This window comes from Condylura cristata, unplaced genomic scaffold (genome assembly GCF_000260355.1).
Source record: "Condylura cristata isolate star-nosed mole 26May11 unplaced genomic scaffold, ConCri1.0 scaffold00022, whole genome shotgun sequence".
Taxonomy (NCBI): Eukaryota; Metazoa; Chordata; class Mammalia; order Eulipotyphla; family Talpidae; genus Condylura; species Condylura cristata.
In genome coordinates, this window is record NW_004567123.1 from 22,008,405 (window position 1) to 22,014,336 (window position 5,932).

The window sequence follows — 5,932 nt, forward strand, 5'->3', positions numbered from 1 at the left end:
CTCATCTGCACACCCCCCTCACAGTCCCTCCTCCCAGCCTGGCAGGAGCACATTTGCCATCTGCATATAACCCAGTGATTAGCACAGCCGAGCAGGAGAGGAGGGGTGTGGAACCCTTGCTGCCTGCCACTCAGAAGACCTTCAGTCGACGAGGCGGCAGGGAGTCACCCCAGGCTCCCTGAAAGGGCTGAGCAGAGGAGGGGAGACACAATCATGCAGACACACGTGCACACACACAGTGAAACACACAAAGAAGCGCCCCAGGCAGGCAGACACGCAGAGAGCCCTGCACACCGCACGTGGACATCTGCAAACCACACACACATGTGTATTCACACACACACAGACAGACTAGCCAGAGGCAGACACACCATCCCACAGCGAGGCACCCTAGGCACACACGTGTGCAAAGATACAGGAAAAGACATGCACAGCACACACGGGTATTTGAGTGCAATTCATCCTAGCTCACACACAAACACACAAATGCACATCCTGCCAGACACAGCCACAGGGCAAAACATATAGCGGTGTCCGGGCGGGCACATGTGTCCAGACAGACACACATGAACACCCAGACACACATATTACATAGGGCACCCCTCCCAGCAGGGCACAGCAGAGTGGCCAGCATCCTCCCAATGAGAACTAGCAGCAAGCTACCTCCCACTCCACCATCCTCCTTCATCCCCGCCTCTCCTTACACGCTCTTGCTGGGGCATTATTGAAGCCCTGCCTTGCACACAGCCTGGCCCTGGCTCCTTGGGAGAGCCCAAGGCGCAGTGGCGTGGGAGGGAAGAATTCAGCAAGGCCGTGGGACCTCACAAGCACCTGGGACACAGGTGGGCACTGAGTTCAGGAAACTGCAGAAATTCCCAAAATGGATTGTCCGGAATGTGGTGAGCCCCCCGTGGCTAGAGGCAATCTAGGGCATCAGCTGGGAGATGGAGTGCCGGGGGAATTGAAGGTCTTCAAAATCCATTCCAGCTCTAATAGTCTCTATTTTTATCAATTTTTCTGGGCTTCAAGAAATTTGTACTCCTTCCTCTATCGGGAAAACATGTGTTCCCTCCCATGTGTGTTTATGTGCTGGTTTGTGAATGTATTACAGACTTTTGGACTAATACATGATTGCCTTCATAGAATGGACAGAAAAATTGAAAAACTGGAAATAATGTAATGAAAATACATAGATCACAACCTTAAAGGACAGGTGGGATTGGAGGGAGAGTGGTGTAACTGTTATTGAGTGTCTCCTGTGTGCCAGACTTCTGATAGATATTATTTTTTCGAATCTTCAAAATAGCCCTGTAAAGAAGCTGTCATGTTTTTTCCTTTTTACAGATGAGAATCTGAAGCAGAGAAATGCAAAGTCTCTTACCCAAAGTCACTCCATCTGCAGCTGGCAGGGCTGGAATCCCGGCCCAAGACTGTGAGATCCCCAATCTAGGCCTCCATCCCGCTGCTTCCCACACCCCTAGGCAGAGAAGGGGTGAGGCTTGCATTGCCTGGGGGAAGGGGTGGGGGTGGGGGAAAGCCATTTGGTTCTTAACAGGAAATAGTCACATGGTTAGGGTTCTAGGGCTGAGCGAAAGGCTTGCAAAACTTGTCAAGAGCCTCCAGGGACACCCCCAAAGGATTTAGGCTTGCAAAAGGGTCTCAGTATGAATTTTCTCAAACCCAAAGGGCTGTGGTATCAAAAGATCTGTATTGACCATGTGACCCAGCATGTCACCCAGGCAGGCTCCAGGGCTCCTTGGTACAAATGGGGACAGGTAATGGGTCAGCCTCTGAGCCCAGCCTTCACCCAGCTGTGAGGCTCCCAGGAGGTGACAGGCCAGCGAGCCTGGACATGTGCCCTGGAGGCCTCCCACTCACCTTCCTCCTGGCTCCAGTGGCAGCAACATGGTGGTGGCAAGGCTGCCAGCTGCCAAGGCTGCAGTGTTGGCTCCTGGGAGCTGGGGGCAGAGAAAGTGGTGTCTGTGGCTTCAGCTTTCCCTGAGAGCCAGTCGTTTCCTGACCAGGATAGATACTTCCTCTCAGGATCAGGAATGGGGCCAACTGGATTGCTGGCCTCCCTGCTGGGGAGGAAACCCAAGTTCAGCGGGGACATCTGTTCCTTGAGGAAGCAGGCCCACGAGGCTGGGGGGCAGAGGCCGCACTCTGGCTGCCCAGCAGCCGCTATCGCCCACCCTCCCTGCTCAGCTCCTTCTCTCACTCTGTCAACAGCCTTTCACGGAGCCCCAGCTCCAGGTGCTGGAAAACAAAAACAAAAACCTTCCATGAAGCTCAAATGTGAGGAGGGAAACCACAGCAAGGAAGAAATGGCTTATCACATTTACATGTTATCAAGGAAGATAAAGTGAGGTAAAGGGGTAATCAGAGGCACTTTGAGATGGAGAGGTCAGGATGGGCTTCTCTGAGCAGGGACCTTTGTGCAGAGACCCAAAGAAAAAGATAAGCAAGCTAGGCAGTTGGGGTGGGGGCGCTGGGGGGAGGGGGAACAGGGATCCCAGCACCAGGATCAGCAAGTGCAAAGGCCCTGAGGTGGCCATCTGCAGGGCATGTTCAAGGAACATAGAGAAAATCAGTATGACTGGAGTGGCAAGGTTGGGGGAGGAGTGCGCAAGATAAATAAAAAGGGGGCCTTCTCGGGGGGCCCCATTGAGAACTCCAGGTTGTATTTCAAGGTGATAGGGTGGCTTTGGGGAGGTTTTGACTGAAGGGAGGGGGGGCTGGGTAAGATGGGAGGGCCAGTGAAGAAACATGATACTCAGAGAAGGTGCTGCACCGCCCCCCAGGATAGGTGGATGGGCGGGACCCAAGGGTGGTTCAGTGACAAGAACTGGTCAGATTTGGGACTTACTTAAAAGGAGAGCCAAGAAGAGCGCCTGGCAGGACACGGAGTGGGAGGAGGGAAGAGGGGTCAGGAAGACACCAAGGCTTGTGGCCTGAGCTCCACATGGCAGAACCAAGATGGAGAGGCAGGCGCTGAGGCAGGTCCCAGCCGCCCTTTGCTCATCCCATGTCTCTCTCCCTCTCTCTCTCTCTGACTCTCCTGCTCTTCTGACCCAATGATCCTCTTCTCAATCTGTTCTCAGAGGAGGAAACAGTCTGAGACCCAGGACAGCCAACCAGAGAGGGGCAGTTCCTGGAGCTGATCACTGCCATGGGGCCCCATTATCCCATCACAACCTGAAGCAGCAACACCTGTTCATTCATATTCAGGCACCAGACACTGTTGCCTACAATGTGCTAAGGCCTCACTGAGGGGTCTGGAAATCATGGAGCCAGCCCCTTGAAGCAAGGGAGATCCAGAGGGGCCTGTGTGGGTCCCTTCTCTCTCCTCTCCCTCCCCTCCTAGCAGAGTGAAAGTCAGATGAGGTGGTACAGAGGTTGGCAGGAGTGAGATTTCCTGGATTCTGCAGCTCACAGCTGTGTGCTCTGGCACAAGCCCCATCTCTCCTCTGTGCTTCAGTTTTCTCACCTGTGAACTGGGGGTGAGGGTTATGCACACATAAGAGTATCAGCGTGGGCAGCATGAGGGGATGCGTTGAAATCCTTTGGCTCGGGCCTTGGCAAGCACGTGATGTTAGAGCTGCGATGTGGATCAGCCCCCAGAGTTAGCACTCGAACTCAGGTCTCCCAACGGATGCTGACACCCCTGCACCACGACCCAGCAGGGACCCCACCCTGAGTGGGGAGCTCAGCCCTGCGTAGCTGGGCTCAGTTGGCTCAGAGCCAGTCCCTGGAGCTCAAGAACAGTGTTTAGGGTCTTGACAGCGCAGTCCCACCCCTGACGAGCTCGAGCTGCCTGCCTGCTTGCAGTCACTTAGTCACCGACTTCCTCAGGAAAGCACTAATTACGGCCGGTTCCCCTAGGCCCTAGCTCTGGGATCTGTCACTGTCCCTCCGCTTGGGGCACTGGCTGCATGCTGAACCAATGCTGTCACCCCTTTGCCTGGAGAGGCATGGAGGAGGGATGAGGAGAGATAAAGAGGAACACAGAAAGGAAACTGGGGTGGGCTCATGAGGCCTTCCCACTGGCGGACGAGGTGGCTCTCCAGTGCGGCCCAGGAGCCAGCAACACTTGGGACCTTCTTGGCAATTCTCCAGCCTTACCTGCGAACTACTAAATTAGTAACTGGCTGGGGCTGCTGCTGCCTGCTTGACGGCAGGACCACAGCTGATACCTGCAACCGCAGTAGACAGGGAGGGGGCTGTGGAGAGGCGATAATAAAGTAGGGTACACTGACGCACAGTCTGAGAGAGCCCCGCTTTCCCATGCAGGCTCTGCAGATTCCTCACTAGATGATATGGGGTCAGTCCCTTCTTAGGCTAAATACATATTTACTGGTAACCTACTATTTATCGTTGAAGACCCTGGGGCTGCAGGGCTGGGAGAAAACAATGACAGTAGCCAACAGTTTTTCCTATATGACTCATTTAACCTTTGTAAGAAAACTTAGTCATAGTTTTATCAAGGCTCAGAGGGGTGGCGCAACCTGCCCCACAGCAAGTTCGAGGCAGTGCTGGGCATGTGCCATAGATGTGCTTCCAGGGTCCAGCCAGACACTGGACCAGGCTGCATGACCTGTGGCTGGTTAAGGAGGTGGACAGGATGCAGAAAGGAGGCACAGCTGGCAGGCTGTGGTGCAGGTTATGAAGACAAAATAAAGTCGCAGAGGGCGCAAAGTGGATGGGGAGAGAGGAGGCTACTTTAATGGGCGGCCTGGCAAGACCTCTCTTAGAAGGGGAGCTTGAGCGGAGACCGCTCTGAGATAGCTTTGTCAGGTACAAAATGAGGACGGGGTCATAAGCCCCCGCCTCCCAGCTATGTATGAACTTGCCTCAAGAACACACAGAGTAGATGCTAAACAAATGGGAACTTGCCACTCAGCGGTGACCCGCGTTCCAGCCCTAACTGGTTCAGTCACTTGCTGTGGCCCTGCACTGCTGTGGTCCTGTCCAGCCTGTCAGCTGCCCCCTCCAGGATAGTTCCTTCCCAGGTCCTGATGCCTAGGAGTTCTTGCTGTTTTTATTTTTGTTATTCTGGCCCCACAGCTGAGGCCTCTGACTCCAAAAGGCCATTCTTGCCCAGAAAAATAGGTCGTTGGCAGTTCCAGCTCTTGACAGGCCAGGCCACACAAAGGCAGGCTGGCCAGCCCAGGGTTACGGGAAGAGTGGAGCCGCGCAGGGCTGGAGCCAGCAAGCGGCTCCCTGCAGCTGGGTTCCAGGATGTTCCATCGGGCAGAGTGATCCTGGGCCCCGGCTTTCTGCCTCTGGGCTTCTGTGACCCCGTGCACACCTAAGGCCTGGTCCACAGAGGGGCTCCAACACCCCACCCCAGAGGTGCTCCAGGCCTTGCTCATCAGGCTGCTCTCACATGGGGTAGACCTTGTTATTCCTGTTTCACAGATGAAGAGACTGAGGCTCATAAAATTTTTCCCCAAGCCGCAAAAGTCAAGTTGGCAGAATCTTGGCTTCCTGCATGTGCTCCTTCAAGACTTCTCGCCAGTAGACAACAGTGGAGGGACATCATTTGACTTCAAGGAAAGGAGACCTCTGACTGCAGTGTGGAACAGAGATAGGAAGCAGGTGGGGGGGGGGCAGCGGGTGCTCAGGGGTTGATGGTAAGCGGTGGACTGACCCTCAGCGGGAGTGGCACGCACAAAGGGGTTTAGTTCTGGCTGAACAGGAAGGCAGAGCTGTGGAATTTGCTGACTGGATGGCCTCAGGAAGTGACAGGGAAGAGTCAAGGAGTAAAGCAGGGATGAGGAGGCCTCTAGTTCCCTATCTCCTGGATTTCCCCATCATCTGATTTCCCATCAGACAGAATATTTTCCATGCTGACTTACTTGTTTGCCCCACTAGAATGCCAGCTCCTTGGGGCAGGGTTTTTGTCTTTTCCCCACCTCTGCATCCCCTGCCT